The sequence below is a fragment of the Triticum urartu genome, chromosome 7 (assembly GCF_003073215.2).
Source record: "Triticum urartu cultivar G1812 chromosome 7, Tu2.1, whole genome shotgun sequence".
Classification (NCBI taxonomy): Eukaryota; Viridiplantae; Streptophyta; class Magnoliopsida; order Poales; family Poaceae; genus Triticum; species Triticum urartu.
Window position 1 is genome coordinate 105,013,232 of NC_053028.1, and position 20,196 is coordinate 105,033,427.

A 20,196-nucleotide genomic window follows, 5' to 3' on the forward strand; every position below is an offset into this window, starting at 1 on the left:
GCTGGGCCCTTGTGGTCCAATTCTCCTTCCACCACTTGGCTTTTTAAGGCCCGTTGATATTTAATTAAGTCTAAAAGCGTCCTAAATATTATTAGAGCCTTTTATTATTAATTTAACATCTCTAAAAACATTTTCCACCTATATATTATTTATCGGTAATAACCGGTTTTGCCCGGTAAACTCTGAACCCTTCCGATGACCCTGAAACGCTTTCGATTCCTTTCGAAACTATTCTGAATATCAGTGAAACTATTTCACAAATATATACTTATTATTCTCATCCTTGTAACACTTAGCAGATCGTGATTACCTTAAGTTTGTGACCATGTAGGCTCGGTAAAATATGGACATGAACAAAAAAACCTTTTGATACACTTCATATGCAATACTGTTTCTGTTCGAATTACAGGAGACGGTAGAGAAATCATGAACTACTCCAACTTCAAACATTCAGGTCAGTTGTGCAATACAAATACTACCTTTGCATGTTGAGGACTATACCTATGTCTAAATCACCATCAATTTACAAATGGGGTTAAAGAATGTACTACTTCAAAAGCATAAGAATTATCAGTCTAAAGAGAATATGCACACTGAACATCTGTCTCTTCTTTTCCAAAATAGAGGGAACGAGAGAAATAACTAATCTACCTAGTCCAACGTTTGGAATGCAGCATCACTTCAATGACGAGAGACATACTCGCGAGCATCTGGCACTCCCCTTCACCTCACACACTGCTCAACTCAATTTGAATCTGAATGTGTCCTGCATGCACAGATGCATCCTGGATGCCATTCTGCTGCACCGGGTCAGGCTCTATGCCCCCAACATTTTCGCTGCTTCCTTCAACACCCCTGGAATTATCACTGCCATCTACAGGGAAGGGTTGTGGAACAGGGCTGGGGTCGCCACCCATGGTATTCTGCAACAGACGAGACTCATCTTTGGCCTTTGTCAACCCAGTGCATTTGGCATGAATTGACCTCATAATGCTTATCAACAACATTAGAGTTGAAATGGATACTGTGATGATGAAGAGACCTGAGAAGCTTTGGAAAGTCAGAGGCGTGGAGCCCATGTCAGGGACCATGCTAGGACCCATTGGAGGTGAAGCTGAGCCGAACCATTTTCTTTCGATTCGTGAGCCCTCATCCCCTCCTGCTAGGTGCGGGATAGCAGTCGAAAGATTGTGCACTAGCGGAGAACCTAGACAGAATGCCTGGAGATAAGAACACGATGTCAGCAACTTATTTTGTATCTAGATTGTAGCATAGCACTGCAAGAACAAATCAGGAATATACCAAGGCATTAAGGTTGAGTAGCTTACAAAGCCAAATCCTGGAGTCTTGTATATGGATCCAAGCATCCTAAAATCATTTTCGTACCGACGGTCAGAGAGGAAAGAAGTTAAATAAGGGATCTCATCTATGATAGCTGACACCCCTCCATTCTTGGACCCCATCCTCAAAGCAGCAGCATATTCTTCTTTCGTTGTGTAGTTCCTTAACCTGCTTTCACTGAAATTATGATTGACCAAGAAGGACCGCACAAATGAATCATCTTGGTATCCTACAAAGTCACCACTGCTCCTGAGCTGGTGTAGATCTGTCATCAAAGGACGGAGCCTCTTTGCGGTCAGTATGGATGACAGGCTTGCTGTGTAGCTTTGTACAAGAATCAGCACCACAAAGCACCATACCACCACAACAATTTTTGACAAGGGGCTTTTAATAATAGGACCTGTGCATGGAATAACCAAAAGATTATATAATCTTAGAACTATGATGAGAAACTAATTAAAATACTTATTATAAAGCCTCAAATTAATTCTGTCAGGAAGTTTAAGCTTAAAGTACTCACCATGAGAAAATGTCAAAGTTGAGAAAATGAAGTAGAGGGCAGTGCTACATTGTCTTGATCTTGATCCTTGGTACTCCTGATTTTTGGGCAGTTCAATCATCCACACAACAAAGCCAGTATAGAAGAAGAAGACAATTGTTGCAAACCAAAGCCTCCCATTTAGTGGCTTTACAAATGTCCAATGGATTGTATCCGGTTCATCCTCGGCAAGCACAAGCATAGACACACCTGACTGTGTGTATGGCATTTAAAGTCTGTGGTAGTGACTCGTTTTGCGGTTATGGTCACATCGCCTACTGCACCGTCATACACCTGTTTAGGATAGATGAAAATTAGCAGAGATGAGAAGGTATTTAGGTACTACAAGAAATTACAATGTTGACAAAATAGTACTCGTATAAGGATGAGATGAAAGTGGTGTAGGATAAGCCTTACTGAGGGAGTCCTGGATTAGGGGGTGTTCGGGTAGCCGGACTATACCTTCAGCCGAACTCCAGGACTATGAAGATACAAGATGGAAGACTACGTCCCATGTCTGGATGGGACTTTCCTTGGCGTGGAAGGCAAGCTTGGCGATGCGGATATTCAAGATCTCCTACCATTGTAACCGACTCTATGTAACCCTAACCCTATCCGGTGTCTATATAAACCGGAGGGTTTTAGTCCATAGGACAACTTCATCAACTCCATAGACAACAATCATACCATAGGCTAGCTTCTAGGGTTTAGCCTCCTTGATCTCGTGGTAGATCAACTCTTGTACTACCCATATCATCAATATTAATCAAGCAGGACGTAGGGTTTTACCTCCATCGAGAGGGCCCGAACCTGGGTAAATCATCGTGTTCCCTGCCTCCTGTTACCATCCGGCCTAGACGCACAGTTCGGGACCCCCTACCCGAGATCCGCCGGTTTTGACACCGACATTGGTGCTTTCATTGAGAGTTCCTCTATGCCGTCGCAATCAGGAAGGATGCCTCCTCCCGTCTTTAAAGACGGCGCCGTTACTAAGGGAGCCTTGGCTGTCGGCCAGACTCTCCGGCTAGGTGGTTTCCTCATGACCGCATGTTCGGCTATTGCGCCGACGGTGACCTCTCGGGTCATCAAAAGCAACCTACACGTTAGCTCGGAGCTCGTCGAGCAGCTAGATCCAATGGAGCGCTCTTCCGTAAACGAGCTCTTGGATCGCATCGCCGCCCTGGGGGTCGCTACGGATTACGACCAGGTTGGGCTTAAACCCGATCTAAGAGAAATTAACTCTCCCCAGGTCACCCACCACGTTGCCGTGGTAGAGATGCAGTGCGGCGACCCTTCATCTATTTTAAGGACTAGCTACGTCCGAAATCCCGACCCTTCCAAGCCGGATACCCGCGGAGGGGGAGATGTAACTCAAGACCTGAGCTTAGGATCAGGCAACGGGCCAGATTCATTAGACAACATCCAAGAATCCGAACTTCAGAGTTCGGAAACTCTTCGGCCTCCGAATCTTGGATTGGGTAAGGTTTCAGATTTAACGACACCCGCCCACCCGATCATAAGCGATCTCTCCCAAATCAGGCAGAGGCCCGACGAAACACTACATCATTACTGGACCAGATTCCTCCTGATTATGAACAGGACAAAGGATTGCCGCGAGGAAGACGCAATCTCAATTTTCTGCAGTAATTGCACGGACAAGGGAATCCTTAACGCCGTAAGTCGTCGTGATATTACACGCTTCGCTGACTTGGCGTCCATAGTACAAAAATACTGTGCGATGGAAAGCGCCTGGAAAACTGAAATAAAATTTTGGGATAATCCGGCCTTGAATAGTAACCCCGTCCGAACTAAGAGGGTGCATCATCATAGGACACCCGGGATAAACACCAAAAAGCCAAAACCCTCTACAGGGCATGGAACCGTACTGGAAAGATGGCTCAATGGACCCTGTAGAATTCACAGTACAGAGGACGCCACACCAACTAACAGCCTTAAAGCATGTTGGATACTCCGGCAAGTGGCCAAGATCGGCGAGGACCTCTTAATTCCGGAGGCCGCAGAAAGCCAGCCCAAGGACACCAGTACTGTTCTCACAGTCTTCGAGACTTTCGCATCAAACAATGTGCGAAAAAGAACACTCCACAGCCTCGCCGAAGTCTATCAAGTTGCAAAAATAAATCCATGGAGCGACACTGCCATTACCTTCAACGCAAGTGATGAACCTAGATTCCGAACAGCCCGAGCACCAGCCGCATTGGTCCTCAGTCCCATAGTGGACGGCTTTCGCCTCACCAAGGTGCTCATGGATGGAGGCATCGGACTGAACCTCATTTATGAGGAAACCCTTCAAAAAATGGAAATAGACTGGAACCGCGTCGAGCGAAGCAGCACAAGCTTTAGAGGAATAATCCCTAGTCGGGAAGCGCGCTGCACAGGAAAAATCACACTAGATGTGGTGTTCAGCACGCCGGATAATTACAGGTCCGAAGAAGTTACGTTTCAGGTGGCCCCGTTTAAGAGCGGATATCACGCTTTACTAGGGCGGGAAGCATTCATAATCTTCCGAGCAATACCCCATTACGGGTACATGAAGCTTAAGATGCCCGGGCCGAACGGAATTATCACTCTAGCTAGTGATCCGGACATAGCACTCTGCGCCGAAAACAAGACAGCTGCATTAGCCCTTGAGGCACTATCCGATGCCTTAGCTGCCGAGGAACTGACTGCGCTGCGCTCCACGGTTAACAGGGATGACGTGATACTCGACAAGAGATCCAAATCCACATCCTTCAAGCCAGCTGACGAAATAGTCAAATTCCAGGTCCATCCAACGGACCCCAATAAAACAGCTTCCATCAGGGCACGACTGAACCCTGATGTAGATGCCGCACTGCGAGAGTTCCTATGAGAGAACTGGGAAATCTTCGCCTGGCACCCTTCAGACATGCCAGGGATCCCACGCAGGCTGGCCGAACACAGCTTAAATATCCAAAAAGGATTTAAACCTATCAAACAAGCCCTTCGGCGTTTTTCCGAACCCAAGAGACAGGCTATGGGAGAGGAGCTAGCCAAGCTATTGGAGGCTGGATTCATCAGAGACATAAAACATCCGGACTGGCTAGCAAACCTGGTGATGGTACCAAAGAAGGACAAATCCTGGCGCTTGTGTGTCGATTTTAAAGACCTTAACAAGGCTTGCCCAAAGGATCCCTTCCCCCTCCCCCGTATCGATCAAATTATCGATGCCACTACAGGACACGATTCGTTGTGTTTCCTCGACGCATACTCCAGTTACCATCAAATCAAGATGGCAGAATCAGACCAAGCTGCAATAGCATTCATCACACCATACGGCCCATTCTGCTTCAACACAATGCCCTTCGGGCTGAAAAACGCCGGCGCAACATATTAGCGCATGATCCAGACATGTCTGGCAAACCAAATCGGCAAAACAGTGGAGGCGTACGTGGATGATGTGGTCGTCAAATCAAGACATGTCGAATCTCTAGTAGACGACTTGAGGCTTACATTCGATAACCTCCGAATATACAACATCAAGCTCAATCTAGAAAAATGTGTCTTCGGCGTTCCAGCCGGAAAGCTCTTGGGCTTCATTGTATCCGGTAGAGGAATTGAAGCAAATCCAGCCATGATCCGAGCTTTGTCACAATTGGATGTCCCAAAGGACCTTAAACAAATACAAAAATTAACCGGATGTGTGGCGGCTTTAAGCCGCTTCATCTCCCGCTTGGGAGAAAAGGCACTACCCCTCTATCGCCTCCTTCGGCGCACCGAACACTTCGAGTGGACGGATGCCGCGACGGCCGGACTTGATGAAATAAAAGCCATATTGGCAACAAACCCAGTCCTGGCCACGCCAAACACCGGCGAACCAATGTTATTGTACATTGCAGCAACACACCAAGTTGTCAGCGCAGTGCTCGTTGTCGAGCGGGAAACGGACGGACACAAATTCCCCCTTCAAAGGCCGGTCTAGTACGTGTCCACTGTCCTCACTCCATGCAAATCACGGTACCCGCATTATCAAAAGATTGCATACGCGGTATTCATGACATCCCGGAAGCTACGACACTACTTTCAAGAGTGCTCCATAACAGTAGCCTCGGAAGTACCACTCAACGATATTATCAACAACCGCGATGCAACGGGCCGGATTGCAAAATGGGCCATCGAGCTTCTCCCGTTCGATATAACCTATAAGCCACGGCGAGCTATTAAATCGCAAGTTTGGCCGACTTCGTCGCAGAATGGACGAAGGCCGAGCTCCCTAAAGAGTACGGCACATATTCAAACTGGATCATGCATTTCGACAGCTCCAAAATGTTGGCCGGACTGGGGGCCGGCGTCGTCCTGACGTCCCCCACAGGAGACACAGTCCAATATGTGCTCCAGATCATGTACACGGATTCCAACAATGCAGCCGAATATGAGGCCCTCCTACATGGCCTTCGGATATCAGTATCCATGGGTATCCAGCGCCTAGAGGTACGCGGGGATTCAAACCTCACGATATCCCAAATAAATGGAGACTTCGACGCCAATGACCCAAAAATGGCAGCTTACCGCAACGCCGTCCTAAAAATGTCAGCTCGGTTCGAAGGGCTGGAGTTTCACCATATAGCCCGAGAAAACAATCAAGCGGCGGACGTCCTAGCACGCATCGGAGCAAAACGCGATGCAGTCCCCCCCAACATCTTTTTGGAAAGATTGTTCAAGCCATCCGTAGCATGGGAGGGGGAACCTGCAAACAACAGCCCGAAGCCAGCCGCACCACTCGAGGTCGAACAATCTGACACAATCAGAGGCTCTGCCAACGAAATTACACCTTCAGCCCACATAATAATGGCGGTTATCACCCCGTGGACAGAACCATTCCTAGCCTACCTCATTAGGCAGGAACTCCCGGAGGACCAAAACGAGGCCCGCTGCATAGTGCGGCGATCTAAAGCCTACAGAGTCCATGAGGGAGAGCTTTATAAGAAAAGCACTACCAGAGTCCTTCAAAGATGCATCTCCGAAGAGGAAGGGCGGAACCTTCTGGCTGAAATTCATGCTGGACTCGGTGGTCACCACGCCGCTGCTCAGTCCCTTGTTAGCAAGGCTTTTCGTACAGGCTTTTATTGGTCGACGGCCCGGGAAGACGCTCAGGACCTAGTCCAACGATGCGCTGGTTGCCAACTTTTTGCCAACCAAAGCCATATGCCACCCACCGCACTCCAAACTATACCCATCACCTGGCCTTTTACGGTCTAGGGGCTTGACATGGTCGGACCCCTCAAAGGTGGATCCCATAAGAATAAATACTTACTGGTCATGGTGGATAAGTTCACCAAATGGATAGAAGCCAAGCCTGTTAAAACGGCCGAATCCGGACCTATGATAGACTTCATATCCGGGGTTGTACACCATTATGGCGTCCCCCACAGCATCATAACCGATAACGGCACAAACTTTACCGCTGACGAGGTAAAACTCTGGTGCAAAAACATGGGCATCAAGCTCGATTATGCTTCCGTCTATCACCCACAAACCAACGGCCAGGTCGAACGTGCAAATGGTCTTATCATGAGCGGCATTAAACCCAGACTAGTGCGGTCCCTCAAGGAATCTAACACGCACTGGGTAGAGGAGCTCGACTCCGTGCTATGGGGGCTACGGACCACGCCAAATCGCACCACCGGATACACACCATTTTTTATGGTGTACGGCGCAGAAGCAGTTCTGCCCTGCGACATAATTCATGACTCACCTAGAGTGCGCATGTACGAAGAAAGAGAAGCCGAGCTCGATCGGCAGGACAACTTGGACGCCTTGGAGGAGGAGCGTGACGTGGCAAAAGCCCGTTCCGCATTTTATCAACAGCAGGCCCGAAGATATCAAAGCAGAGAAGTATGGGCAAAAATTACAATGTTGGCGAACTAGTTCTACGCCTGCCGGATAAGAAAAAGGACAAACTCAAGCCCAAGTGGGAAGGTCCATTCATAATCGACCAAGTCCTGACTGGTGGGGCGTACCGCCTGCGAGATGCGTCGAACAACTGACTCGAGTCGAACCCGTGGAACGCCGCCTGTCTCCGAAGATTCTATGCCTAGCGCCGGACTCTGTGTTCGTCTCCTTCCTCTGTCCATTCTTTTTTGAATTTTTCTTTCTTACATTTCTCTCCTTCCCATTTTTCTTCTATAGCCCTTAAAGGCTCATCTAGTGACGTGCAACCCGCGCTCATTAAACCTGGGGGCTTCTTTAACAGAAGCTTATTTATAAGGGCTTCACGCCCAACACATGCGTTAAACTTCCGCATGTACCTTTTTCTTCACCATTATATGCATCGATATGACTTAAGTTTTGGCCAAGCTGGGTTGCCTGGCTCCTGTGCTTACCCCTACGTTCCCGATTGTTCGGCTAGGCGGTAAAGGGAGCACCTCTGCGATTGTTACTGCCGGGTCAGCCGGATGTGTACCTCAGACTGGGTGAAGCCGAAAGCTAGCGTTCTTAAGGGAATATTCGGTCGGTCAAATAAAATATGATCTTTTTACTCATTTTATGCGCCTCCAGATGCTTTTTTCTGCGTCTCTTCACGCAGTCCGGACATGCACCTTAGGGCATGCCTCCCAGCGAAAGGAACCCTTAACGGAACTATTCTCTCTGGAAGATGTTTCTTACTAACCATGTAATATAACATAACTAGTTGGGCACTTGTCTGATAAAGCACTGATGACCCCTACGCCTGGTCTCCACGCATACCCCGGTTCTTATATAACCGCTAGGGTATTCGGACACACTGCGGACCGTCAGGTCCTGAGGTTGAAGCGAAAAGGTCGGCAACGACAAACGATCTACAATCCGGCTAGAAGGCATTACACATGTTAATTTAAAATTACACAGTCATTCTGACTGATTGTATTCCTCTTCTATACCATCTAACAGGCTGTCTAATTTACAGTCCTGCTGGGAATACTTTGCGGCCAACTCTACTTGGCCGTATACTAAGCTTACAGGGATCTCCTTCCCGTCAGGCCCCACTGGTCCGACCTCGGCCATGTGGTTTGGGTCAGACTTCGTAAAATGGGTCTTCACCATAGCCCAGGCCTCCCTAGCGCCTTGTCGGCAGGTTGATATCTTCCACAACCAGAAGCGCCGCCGAGCTCCCTTCAGCTTCTCCGCAAGCTCTCCAAGGCCCTCGGGCACGGAGTGGGCAGGCCATAAGGCTTGGGCAATACCTCGCATCGCCTGCCGAATTCGCTCGTGCAGTTGCAAGAGTTCGGGAAGAAGGTCACCCGTTGAACCGGGCATCTCCTCTGCAGGACGACCTGTGAGCATACCTACAGACATTACTCTATTAGTCGACTTCCTCGCCGAACTTTTTTTCAAAGTTCGTTCAAGCACTTACTAAATATGCCGCGTCGAAGCCGCTGATTCTCCTTCGTGGAGTCCGACAGCTGGACACGAACATCTTTAAGTTCGACGTCCAGCTTGGTGTTGGCATCCTGAAGATCATTCTTCTCCCGCCTCACCTTTGTCAACACACTCTCACCAGCCTTTAGCCGGCGTAAGAGTTGTTGCTTGTCCGGATCGAGTCCGGCGCCATCTGCAATATGATCTGTCAGATTTGCACCCACACCGCATAATACTAATCTTTCGAAGTGTATCTTACCTGAGGGGGTCTCTTTGGGCTCCCCTGCTGCGGCTAGTGCGGCCTCTAGTTGGGCCTTGCACTTTTCCAGCTCCTGGGACAGTACGGTATTCTTCTCTGTAAGAACCTGCATGTTAAATGATCCTTAAATCAGTTGCTCTAACTGCTTCAAGTCTCGGGGGCTACTAGCATATATATATATTTAACCAAAATTTTCTTACCCGTATGTCTTTTACATACTGCTCCGTGGCTCTGGCTAAACCATTTTGAGCGGCACGGAGGTACGCATCTACCGTATTAAAGGCATCTAAAGCCTCTTGGGAGAAACAAGCGTCGCGTAGAACTGTCCGGCGACGCCTGTGGTTCATGGCACTCTCCACTTTAGAATTTGTGGCAGACAGCCTGTCCGCATCCTCTGTCGGAGGAGCGTCTGGTGCGCGCCTTGTGCTTGCATCCGCTTCCTGGCCAGACGTTGGAGCCTGGCTGGTGGAGGCGCGATTGGCAGCCTCTCCGGATGTAGTCCGGCGAGGTCTCTTCGTTCTGAAGATAGCACGAACGTTAATATGCCCTGACAGAATAACTCCAGGGAAACAGAGGGTGCGCTATACCTTTGCGCCGGCATCTCATTCCGGACTGCGTTCCTTTTTGCCCCACGGGGCCCTGTGGCCCCTCGTTGGCTAGCCGCCGCAGGTTCGGCCTCCTGCCTCGTAAATCTCCCCTGCAAAACGCGGTTGTCGTCAGAAACACCGAAATACATAAGAGTGGAATCTCTTTCAAGGGAATGGGACTCCGGTTTCCATCACCTGGGAGGCCGGGATTAACCCTGGGTAATCCGCCGTAATGGCCACCAAGGTATTGTCCTTGCTTAGCTGATGGAACACCCCGTCGATAAGCTCCACCGATATGTCCGGATCCTCTTCGGAGTCCGGATCGAGGGACCGTTCTGGGTCCTCGGGTTGTGGAGGACGGCTGTTTATATCCTTTACCTCCTGCCGCAGTTCCTGCATTGAAGTCGTTAGACTACCTAACCGTGGGAGTATAAAACAAACAGGCAAGCGCAATTGTTCACTTACCCAACTTGGAGGATCGTACATACTGAATCCGGCCCGCGGGTTGACGCGGAGGAATTCCTCCTTTTCTCCCTTGTACAAAGAGGATAAGATCTTTACTAAGGCGGCGGCTGAGGCCAGCCCCTTACGACCGCAACGGGTGGCATCATCCTCCCCGTTGAAATCCCACATGGGGTGGCCTCTATATTAAAGCGGCTGCACCCCCCGCATAATGCATGTGGCCATGACTCCAATCATGGTTAGTCCGAAATGAGCCAACAGTCTTATCCGGCCCATCAGGTAAAGGACGTCTCTGTCGCTTTCTCTCTGACAGCTCCGCGGACGCCAGCTCAAGCGTTTCTTCAATGGAGCACTGTTGAACTCAGGGAGACTGACCCGGATAGGGTCCGGTAGCGGAACGTCATCTATGTAAAACCATTCCGAAGGCCAGTCTTCGGACGCCTTCTTTGGGGTTCCGGATAGGTATCCGGTCCCGGCGATGCGCCATACTTCGGCTCCGCCCACTTGGTATATAGACCCCTCTTGAGAACGGGGCACCAGGCAGAATAACCTCTTCCACAGCGCGAAATGAGCCTCAACGCCTAAAAATAGCTCGCAAAGGGCGACGAAACCCGCAATATGTAATACGGAGGCGGGCGTGAGATTGTGCAGCTGGAGGCCATAGAACTCCAGAAGCCCGCGGAGAAATGGATGAATTGGAAATCCCAGTCCCCTTATTAGATAGGGGACGAGGCACACCCGCTCTCCTTTAGAAGGATTAGGGGTGCTCTCCGCTTGTTTTCCGCCATTATACGTGGCGAGACCGGCTCGGACCGGGACCATGTATGCCTGAGGGAGAAATCCCTTGGCCTGAAGCGACACTAACTCGCTATGCGGGATGGTGCAACTCTCTCAGTCCCCGGGTTTGGTGCCGGAGGGGCAAGGGGAGGAGCTGCGACGGCTGGACATGTTGGAATGGACCGTTGCTGAAAGCGCTCGGATGATAACTTGCGGAGAGGAGAAGATGTGGTTTGGACCTAAATCCTCATCCCGTTAAATAGGCGACTCGTTTATACAGCTAGGGGTGTGGATGTAAAAACGCCCCGGCTTTTCGCATTTGTTTGACACGTGGAAGACGGCCATTATTGGGCGTAGAAGCCGAGGAGCACTGCATTACAAAAATCGGACATTATTCCTATAGGTACACAGGATTTGGAGAAGAACCCGCCTTGCAATGCCGAACAATCTGCGCGCCGGACTCGTCCTCATTGAAGCCTGGTTCGGGGGCTACTGAGGGAGTCCTGGATTAGGGGGTGTTCGGGTAGCCGGACTATACCTTCAGCCGGACTCCAGGACTATGAAGATACAAGATGGAAGACTATGTCCCGTGTCCGGATGGGACTTTCCTTGGCGTGGAAGGCAAGCTTGGCGATGCGGATATTCAAGATCTCCTACCATTGTAACCGACTCTATGTAACCCTAACCCTATCCGGTGTCTATATAAACCGGAGGGTTTTAGTCCATAGGACAACTTCATCAACTCCATAGACAACAATCATACCATAGGCTAGCTTCTAGGGTTTAGCCTCCTTGATCTCGTGGTAGATCAACTCTTGTACTATCCATATCATCAATATTAATCAAGCAGGACGTAGGGTTTTACCTCCATCGAGAGGGCCCGAACCTGGGTAAAACATCGTGTTCCCTGCCTCCTGTTACCATCCGGCCTAGACGCACAGTTCGGGACCCCCTACCCGAGATCCGCCGGTTTTGACACCGACACTTACCCCGAAAGACACATTGCCTACTAGCTCATCATAAGTACCACCGAAGACAAAAAAATTATAGCATGGACGAGGATGCAAATTCCTCATAGCAGCTTCGAAGATATCAATGTTGTAGCCAGTGACGTTTTGTTTCTTGGAAACAGGATCAATAACATTCACAAAAACTTGAAAGCCCAGTTTCAGCGGCACGGCAATCTTAAGCCCCGTCTTGCCTCTGCATTTCTTCCTTGATTTCCTTGTAGCTAGTTTTCTGCTAATTCTTCTGCCTGTTCTCAGACTAGGAAAGGTTATAGTGTCACTTCCAAGTGTAAATCCGAACATGGCATGGCCTCCTGAGGCTGCTACAGGATCTTCTGTCCAGAAGGCACACAATGCTGGAGAAACACCAGAGAAGGAGAGAACCGGAACATGGTTGTAGCGGTGGCCTAGGTGTGCGGCGTGATCTGATTTGCTCAGTGTCCCAGGGCCCCATATGATGGCCTGCACTTGCCCATTCTTGATCAGGTCCTCGGCTGCGAAACACATACAGGTCACAAAATTAGACAGGCAAATAACATATAATCTAAAAACAATACTATAGGTCTATTAATGCATTATTCTTATTCATCAAAGTTTTCGCAATATTCATCAAAGTTTTTTGCATCACTCATTGAAGATTCGTATGCAACGTGAGGCACTAGGTGTCGTGCATCCGCATCAGTTAGGGATCCTAGTCTGATTTCCTAACTTCGTCCCCTACAAAAATAACGGAAGAGAAAATTTGGGCCAGCCGCTCTATACCAGCCAGTGGAGAAGCAAGAAAAAATACCTTGTGGGCGATAAATCTGAGAAAAGTTTGATAACTGAACCATAACTCAACCAAACTCACGTGAGCTAGCTTGACACTTGAACCTAAACTAAACCCACGATAGCTCTCTTGCCACCCAACCAAAACCAAACTTGCTGGGAATTTTAACCAAACCAAACTAAACCAAGCCTTCAACCATGGGTTGAAACTGTTTGCATAAATGGGTTCAGAACCGTTTGTAAATGGGTTAAGCACTATATTAACAGTCAACCAAAAAACAACAAGCACACTAAACCAACTTACTGCCCTCGGTGATGCTGACCTTGGGCAGGTTGTCAATGGACGCCCTTGATCTTGTAAAGGTTAGCAGATTCAGTGAACTATGGAAAGGTTCAGACCCTCTCCAGCCTGAAGCCTGAACAGAAGAAGAAAATTGCAGAATGTGGAAAGAGCAACGTAAGGGTTTAGCCTCACAGATTGCAGATGTAGCCCCAAACAGGATCATCCCCTCAATGATGTGAAGAAGAGATGAAGAGGCACAGATAGAAGCTCTGTTATTCGTGGTTTTAGTTCAGTTTGATCTAAAACCACGGACACGGATTATGGAACGGAGGGAGTACAGACTAAGAGAGACAGACCAAAGGAAATTCAGATTATAGCAGAATGAGCAGAAGAAGAAAAGCATGGGCCACAGATCATAGAAAGATCGAGCAGAAATTCAGAATGTTTACAGACAGACAGACATACTTAAAGGCAAAGAGAAATACAGATTGTAACAGAACTAGCAGGAAAAAGGAAGAGAAAAATGAGTTGCAGATTATAAAAGAGTGAGCAGAAATTCAGAACGTTCACATAACATAGCGCAATGACTGTGTCCTGCACTTAAGACTGACAGTTCAACTCTACGGGGTAGTGGATTTCAGTTAGTGTGTGGTTTAAACCAGACATGCAGGCAGACCGGGCATCCAGAGACGGGGTTCTAGTTGTACTCCTCGGACCTCTAAAGAAATGAAATTAACAAAGAAACAACACAAGTAACCAGAGCATCAGGAATCCACATCATCTAAACAAAGATGGGCTATCAAATAGACAATCTATGTAACAAGCTTGGCCATGGCTACGGCAGCCGCTAGTACTCGGCGCAGAAGTTCACATCCTTCATGAAAAAGATCATCACGCTGGCCCCGACACAAGCACCCGAGAACATGAGAATGGCCATGACCTGCAAAATAACATGGACATCATTTCACTTCGAAAACACTTGCTTATCACTGGAAGCCTAGAATATATATATATATATATCAACGAAAAATAGTGCTGGAAACTCCTATTACAGGTTTTGGTGGATTTATTACGTGCTAGACGAAATGAACACTCATTCCAAGAACAGAGGAAGAAATAGGGCAACAAGACCCGGCTGTGTTCCAGCCAACAAATTCAATGAACTTATCACATGCCTATGGACTAGCTGATTCATCACTCCTTTATTCATCACTCACTTCTTGTCAAGAGTGTCATATCAAACCAAAGTCCAATAGTTCTACAGACTAGTCTTGGCAATGTTTACTCGCTTAGCGACAGTGGTTTTGCTTGTCCAATCACTATAACGGAAAAAAGGAGCAAGGCAAAGGTAAATCGATGATCAGGATCATATTTTTACCTTTTCTTGGTTTCATGTTTTTAGCCGTGTGCTTACTGTCCATCTCCTGCAAATGAAACAAAGGATTAATTTAAAGGCATATGAACACTTCTATACTGCAAGTTTTATATATCCCATTCTACACAAGTAGTAGAACCAAAATGTAAGCGGTTAACTCACCCTCCTTTGGTTTGAACAACCAATCTTTAGCACAAACAAGAACTTCCAGCATATCAAGGTTCAAAGAGCTTCTCTTGTCGCCTAGTATCCTCTTACCACAACTGAAGGCTAATTCAGATGCCACTGTGCTCAAAGGAATTGCAAGAAAGTCACGGGCCATAGATGCCAATATAGGAAACTTTTCGCCATGCCTCTTCCACCAACCCAAGACATCAAAGTCATCACCGACCTTCTCGGATGCTTCTTCCAAGTATGCATCAAGCTCGGATTTGTGTACACGTGACCTCCGACGAGACTTGTGCTGGGCAAACTCTTCTTCCAACTTCCTTTTCCCTGCAACAGGTGATCCAATAATGGTATTGCCTTGACTAGAAGGTGTCGAGTGTGCAGTGCTTGTCGCTGCAAGTAGCTCATATTCCTTGACATACTTTCTCACCCATTCTAAAGCAATCTCCACTTGTTTTGTAATTTGCTCCCCGTCGGTAGACAACTTGCAATAGAAGAAATCCAAGTAATCTTCTTTCCTCCTTGGATCCAGGAATGTAGCAATGACAAGTGCATGGTTAAACTCAATGCCCTTGCTTTTTCTACTACGGTTAGGATCTGCATTCTCCTTCTCCTCGGGATCCCAATATCAAGCTTCGTTTGCATCACTGCCGCCAATTCCTTCAACACATCAGAGGTCTGCCAACCCGGATCTTTCAATGCATGGCGAATAGAAAGCACAACTGGCAGAAACTTATGTGAAGTTGGCTTCCTATGAGCTGAAACAATCAAAGTAAGCTCTTCAAAAGCTTTTAGAAACTCACAAATAGCTTTTGCCTTCTCCCATTCCTCCTCACTTGGAGAATCTATCATCTTTCTGTTGGCATAACTAGTGAGAACAGATTTGTACGTCAATGCTTCTACAAGCATTTTCCAGGTTGAGTTCCATCTGATTGGTGTATCAATAGAGATGCCTTTCTTTGCACGTAGACCCATCCCACTTGCAATTGTATTGAAATCTTGAATTCTTGAAGGAGAAGAGTCAATATACTTCATCAGCTCACGTATCATGTCAATAGCTTCATGGATTATTTTCATTCCATTCTGAACCAAGATATTAAGAATGTGCGCACAACACCTGACATGCAAATGTTGACCTTCAAGGAGCAGCTCATGTTTGTGATATTTTATTAACTCCTCACATGCATTAGTATTATTGCTGGCATTATCTAGTGTCAAAGTGAATAATTTGCCTCTTATTCCCCATTCTGTTAAGCAGCGAACTATTTCTTCCTCTATCGCATAGCCTGTGTGGGGATACTTCACTTCTGCGAAACTTATGGTCTTCTTCTTGTAGTTGAATTCTGCATTGATATAATGGGCGGTGATGCACATGTAGCCCAAGTCCTGTGATGATGTCCACATGTCAGATGTTAAGCAAATGCGAGAATCCAAATTTTGTAGCTCTAATTCGATATCTTTCTTCATTCCCTTATACATCTTCACTGCATCATCACGAATTGTGTGACGACCCTTGATTTGAAACACTGGCTGCATTGAGTCAATCCATGGCTGAAGGTGGGGATCTTCAAACCGTTCTCAGGTCTACTGGGCGAGAGCGAAGGGGGCATGGGTGCTAGCTGCAGCGAAGATGGAGGTCATGGCAGCGCACTGGATCAACATAGATCAGAGCGGCAGTAGGTTGGTACAGACATCGCCCATGGCCATCCGAGTGGTGGTAGGGCCGCAGACGGAGGAAGGACTCCGCATATCGGCGCTGGGCGGGAACAAGGCGACGGACACTGAGGCGATGTCGTGCCGTGTACGCCGCCCACCGGAGGCCGGCGACGGCCGCCGGTGCTGGGGTTATGGCGGCTGGACGGACGGAGTGCGTTGCTTTGCGAGGAGCCGAGAGAGCGGCTGCGGAAGCGAGTGGGTGTTTGGGCCTGGGCCCTAGATTGGTGCGTTGCACGGGCCGGCTTTGCACTGGCCGAACTGTTTAAGGATTTTGGATTAACCCAAAAAAAAACCGGTTACGGATTTCAGATTGACTCCCAATGGTTCTAGTCGGTTTTTTCTTCCTCTTGCTGCTTGCTACACGTTAACAAATTGTTGTGTGGAGGAATCAACATCATGACTCAATTATATCCCTTTGTAAAATTTAAGAAATTATTTGGTTGCAGGGAAAATGCAGGAAATTTTTGTATAGGTAGGTGCATGCCATGGTTGTCATAGAAACAAATAATAATAATCTTGACGTCGTATTCAATGGAAATTCTCCTATGATATTACATATTTCGTCCGTCCCGAATTACTTGTCGCAGAAATGAATAAAAATAAATGTATTTAGAACTAAAATACATGTAGGTGCATTTATTTCTGAGACAAGTAATTCTGGACGAGGGGAGTGCAAAGTAGCCATAAACCAAAACATGCTCCACGGGAAAAATTCCCAAAGAATGAAGCGCTCCGCAATCTGTATAAAGAGGTCCTAAGAGATCAAGCACCAGAGTCCGACCTTCCTTCCTCTCCTCGCCTGATTGCTTCTTCCTCATGCTATCCTTCATTCCTTCTCTCCAAGACCACATCCATTCATTCTTTCTCCTCCCTTACTTCACCTCCTCTCACTAGCTCCACCATCGCGACGCTCCATATTCCCTATTCCACTGGATCTATTTGGTCAGTGCCCTAGTGAATCCCTCTAATCTTGGAGTTCTTGTGTTACTCACTGGTGTCAGTTGCCACCAAGGTCAGACAACCCTCCCTATGACCATCCCCCCGCCTCCTCCCCGCATCCTACTTCCCCCGCTACTCCCAACACTAATACTTTTGATAGAGGGCAACCGAACAATCAACTACATGTTGGGTCGACATCTAGAATTGATGTTCCCAACCTGATGTTCCTAGTGGGTCTTCCGAGTGTCGCAGTCATTATTTCCGCCCCAAGTCCTCTATTGGCACTGCCGCACACCGAGGTATTTTGGCACCGGTGGCAGAAGCGGTGGGAGGTCGGGGATGACGGGTGAGCTGCCGACACGGGAGGAGGAGGCTGAGGCGCCACAACGTAGATCCACTGGCCGCGCGCTGCGGATGGGCGGTGGGGAGCGGCGGCCCCGGATCCGGCCATGTCGCCTGCGGGGGTGGGTGGATGGGCGGCAAGGTGGAGCGGGTGTGTGGATTGGGCTATAGGGGCGATGGTTTGCGTGGCGTGTGGGAGGGAAAATGTTTACTCTGTGGCCGAGAGACGGAGTACTTTTTCTCCTTGGATGCAACATAGAGTAAATATTTTACTATTCTAACGATTTTAGATGATTAACTAGGTCGAGTTTAGAAGAGTAAACATTCTCTAATTGGTTTTAAAGGATCGGCTAGAGATGCCCTTATTGATACATGCTGATACAAGTACGGCATTAAGAAATTCTATCTTAGTGATACCACAAATTTAGGACGCCGTTGGGTCCCGAATGTTCGGGATTTGACCATGACAAATCCAACAATTTTTGTGGTAATTTATATTTATTGACCATGGCAAGTTTAGTTAGTAAGCATGATAAAAAGCGTCCTCAGTTTGTTTCTTGCTAGAAAATTAGTGTGCCTGCCAACTAAACTTGTCATCTTCGTGTCAACTAAAATTGCCATAAAGAAGTTTGATTTGCCATGGTAAAAAAACCTGACATTCAGATTTTATCATTTCAGCTAATTTAAGGCCCTTGTCCGGAAGTGCAATTATCGCAGGAAACAAGTTGTGTATTGAGAATAAACTTGTATGTCATGCTTTTATTCAGCTCATGGTATAAAGATTTAAACTTACCAGCATGTGCGGCCGTGGCGAGATCCCCGCGCGAGTCCCGCACACGCAGCTCGACCCGCGCATCGCCGGAGCCGGCGTGAGCGGCGTGGAAGTCGTCCAGCGCCATGGAAATGCAGGCGCGCCTCTCCCTTCCCACGTCGCTCCTCAGGTCCAGCACCACGCCCACCCTCACCGGCGCCGGCACCACCGCCCCAGGCAACGATGCGACGGCGCCGGCGCTGCTCCAGAGCGCGAGCAAAGAGAGGAGCACGAGCACAGCTGCCGGCCCCTCCATGAGAGCGCGCCCGCGGTTGAGTTCTCGCTGCGTACTGATTCGGTGTAACGTGCTTGCTGATCGAGTTGGTGTGGCGTGCATGTACCGGTCCGTCGTGTATATATGTTGATGCGTGCCGCGTGGCGAGCGAGGTGAAACATAGCCGTGGCAGAGGGGTAGCTACATCGCTAGCCACGCGATGGCGAAATTTCCTGGGCGTACAAAACCTTCCGGCTGTTGATCCGTTCTTCCTCCATCGCTAGACGCAACAACATGATCAATGTCAATGCTTAAGTTGTTACCCGCAAAAGAAAAAAATGCTTAAGTTGTAGCGTCGACCGCCCAAATGATATTCCAACGGCCACATGACGTTAAATATTGCCATTTGCATGCATGGTGCATGACCGAGTCTTTGGCTGGTATGCTGGAATTGGATGCCGTCTGTGATATCTCAATCTCAATCTTTGCCTATGGATTCACGAGTGAATTGCAAAAAACCACCACATTTAAGTTGAAGCATCCAATTGCCACCACATTTGTTGCGCGTCCCAAAAATCTATCACTTGACTTGTAAATTTTCTCAATAAAAACAAACGACCGGTTTGCCGCAGTTAACACGATTTCTGACTAGGCTGGCCCACCCGTCAGGTGCCACGTGGGCGAGGCCAGACGGCGAGTGGGTTGACGGCTGTTAGGGCACGCGGTACAAAACAGAGCCCCCACTCCCCGCCGCTCACACTCCACTCCACTCGCACACTCTCTCACTCTCACTCCTCTGCTCTGTCCCCTGTTGCCGCTGCCGGAGTTCTTCACCGCCGCCGGAGGCACGGTTCCCTCCCCGCCGTAGAAGATGCCGTCGTGGAAGGATGGAGAGGAGAGCAGCGATGAGGAGGAGCTGCTCGGCATGGATCTGGAGCAGCACTGGGCACTACAAGAAATATGTCAACTTGTGACCACCACTATTGGTCACTGAATGGTCACAAATTTCCATTTGTGACCTTTTTGTGACCAAAAACATAAGGTCAAAAGCTGGCCGTCGTAAACTGACTATAGCGACATTTCTTCTGGAATGGTCGTAGACGTTTATGACCAAAATACATCTACTGTGGCGTTTTGGTCACTAGCAACCTCCCCAGGCCACGTAGGCATCCAGCGTGGCAAGCTGATGTGGCACAAGATTCAGCCCGGTCTGATTAGGTGTTTTACATGGGTTG

The 20,196-nt window shown here is 48.3% G+C and overlaps 1 pseudogene; it reads right to left on the reverse strand.

Annotated features, from left to right (window-relative positions):
- Positions 1 to 728: 728 nt before the first annotated feature.
- LOC125518491 lies at positions 729 to 19,053 on the reverse strand (annotated as a pseudogene).
- Between the last annotated feature and the right edge of the window lie 1,143 nt (positions 19,054 to 20,196).